The following is a 2636-nucleotide window of genomic DNA, read 5'->3' on the forward strand; positions in this document are numbered from 1 at the left end:
ATAAATTTAGGTCCAAGTTTCTTAGTCCTTGCCTCCGCAGCTGAAGAAGGTGTGAATGATCGTCTCCAGACCAAATCTCCAACGGCGAAAGTCGTCGTACGTGTTCGTAAGTCATATCGCTTTTTGCTTCTGTTATGTTCTGATTTGATGCGATCGATAATAAACGAGCGGATGCTTTCAATTCCTTTCAAGCGGATTGCCTGACTTTCCTGTGCATTGTTGGGTACGTTGAGGTCAGCACAAGGATATTGTTCCGTGAAAAGTACATGATTACGCCCGAAATTCGCAAAATATGGGCTGCATCCCAATGTCTCATGCTTAGCGGTGTTAATTGCGCAGATAATTTGTTGTAGGTTCTGATCCCATTCTCTTTGATCATCATCCAGCAGTGTTCTAACGCAGGTTATGAGAGTTCTGTTGGTTCGCTCCGTAGGGTTGCACATAGGAGTGTAGAAGGCTGTTCTCATGTGCTGGATATTGTATCTACGCAAAAGTGATCGAAACGTGTTGGAGAGGAATTGCGATCCGTTATCTGTCAGTATGATGCGTGGAGTCGAAAAACGTAGGAAGACGTACTTCTCCAGGAAAGCTGCCATTTGCCTGGCATTGGCAGTTCGATATGGTTCTGCAATGATGAATTTCGTAATCCAGTCCGTAATAACCAACAAGACCGTGTTTCCACTTTTTGACCTCACCATAGGCCCCACGTTGGGCGCCATGTTGCGTGTGTTCTCTAACTCCACACACTAAGCATCAAGAAACCCAATACGAGAAATAATTGCCAATCTAATGTATGCCCGCTAGACCAATGCGACTAAGAGACAATCAAGGAATTTTGCTCATAATGCATGACAATCAACGCAAGAAATGTGGTACATGATTGTATTGTAACATTTTTTTCTTACAAGCTAAGCCTACCTCCTTCCAGCACCGTAGTGCTAACTTCAGCGAACGTCTTCGCTACTTATCACTTAGGGGCCCCTACTCACTGCGCCTTGTTCTGCACCACTCGATGGCGCGGCATTCGATGGTGCAACTGCACTCTCTTGGTGGTTAGAGCCACATGCACACTCACCACCACCTCGCTTCTGCGTTCTTTCTGATGCTATTCCCTCTGGTATACCGCGGCACTCTTCTCCTCGCAGTTCTCCACACCGAATATCACTGATCACTGCACTGTTGGGTAACCTTGCACGTAAGGTGATCCAAATCTTACCCCAATCGTGCACCATTCATAATCAGCTGCTCTTCTGCAGTCGGATTCAACAAACTTGCACACTATATATCGGCATGCGGCTTCACCATTCACTCCCTTTCGCTAGCACACGGCAGCGTCGTTGCTGCTAAATTCAATTGAATTCGAAAAGCACTGCGAGGATACAACACCATGTGACTGGTCAGGTAATCACTATCACTCTATGCGATCGTCGAGCCGGTGTCGTTGGCGTGGCTACTGCTGGTATAGTTGGACTACGTTGCTGCCCAGCAGCTTTCTGCAATTGATACAAAAGGCCCTGTACAGGGTGGCTGCATGAGTACATCTGTGGACCAAACATTGTGTGTGTTTAATTACCTCTTTCGAGGGCCTTCTCTGTCCGGTGAACTTGAGTTTTGATGAGCCTACGTCTGTGTGTGCGGGTTGTTGAATGCCTGCTTCTAGTTTGTAGTTTTGTGCCTTCCTTAATATGAACGTACGGCAGATGGTTGGTGTGAAATCTTCTTCGTCTTGCGCTCGACGGCCAGCTGCGCTCTTGCCTGAACGGAGATGGGAATGTTCGCGACTTTATTTTGTTCTTATGGGCGTTTCCCCGGTGGAGTCGTTGGGAACCTGGTCTTCAACGCTCGGACATGCAATTGTCTGCTTCACCCTCTCTCCGGTTTGTTGGCTATCCGATGGTTCGAGCTAGTACACGTGACGACTGTAACTGTATTTGGACAAACTTGTTAACCGGCTTCCAATGACCGATCTGCTAGAGGCTTTTACCTGTGCAGTGATGAAGATCTAAAACTGCTTCACAGAGTCGTCTTTATACTTTTTTCCCGCGAAGAATACGTTTTGATACGAGAGCCTTTCACACCGTACGTCACACGTTGCAACTTCTGATTGATCTACGGAAGTAGCAACCGTCAAAAGGGTACGTCAGCGATAGTGCGAGTGCTACCAACTTCTCATATGTAGAGCTGGGTGTTATTTCAGCTGCGGTATGGTGTGTTTAGTGGTGGCATATTGTGCTTTTGGCGTATTGAGTCATAGGCACAATCATCAATATTGATGAACGAAATATAATGTAACAAATATTGGAAAAAATCATACACTTTTCCTGTATTAAAGGTAATAAGCAAGAAGTTAAAAACTATAGTGGCATAGCAGAGCTATGTGCAATGTCTAAATTGTTCGAACTAGTTGGTTTGAAGTTACTATCCTACAATTGCCTGAACTACATTTCTGAGGATCAACACGGTTTTGTTCCAAAGCGATCTGCAAATACTAACTTGATTATCTACTCTTCGATTATTATGCAAGCTCTTCAGAAAGGACGACAAATCGATTCAATGTGTACTGACTTCTCATCAGTTTTTGACAAAATCAATCACCAAATCGCTGTCGCCAATTTTGAACCACATGGATTCTCTGG

General features: G+C 45.2%; 1 long non-coding RNA gene across 1 annotated transcript; it reads right to left on the bottom strand.

Annotated features, from left to right (window-relative positions):
• Positions 1–1420: 1420 nt before the first annotated feature.
• Positions 1421–2111, bottom strand: LOC134206503 (uncharacterized). The gene is made up of 3 exons (XR_009978289.1): positions 1985–2111; positions 1574–1925; positions 1421–1514 (listed from the first exon to the last, which is right to left on the bottom strand). It is a non-coding gene; the product is annotated as an uncharacterized LOC134206503 (long non-coding RNA).
• Positions 2112–2636: the final 525 nt, after the last annotated feature.

Source organism: Armigeres subalbatus, chromosome 1 (assembly GCF_024139115.2).
Source record: "Armigeres subalbatus isolate Guangzhou_Male chromosome 1, GZ_Asu_2, whole genome shotgun sequence".
NCBI lineage: Eukaryota > Metazoa > Arthropoda > Insecta > Diptera > Culicidae > Armigeres > Armigeres subalbatus.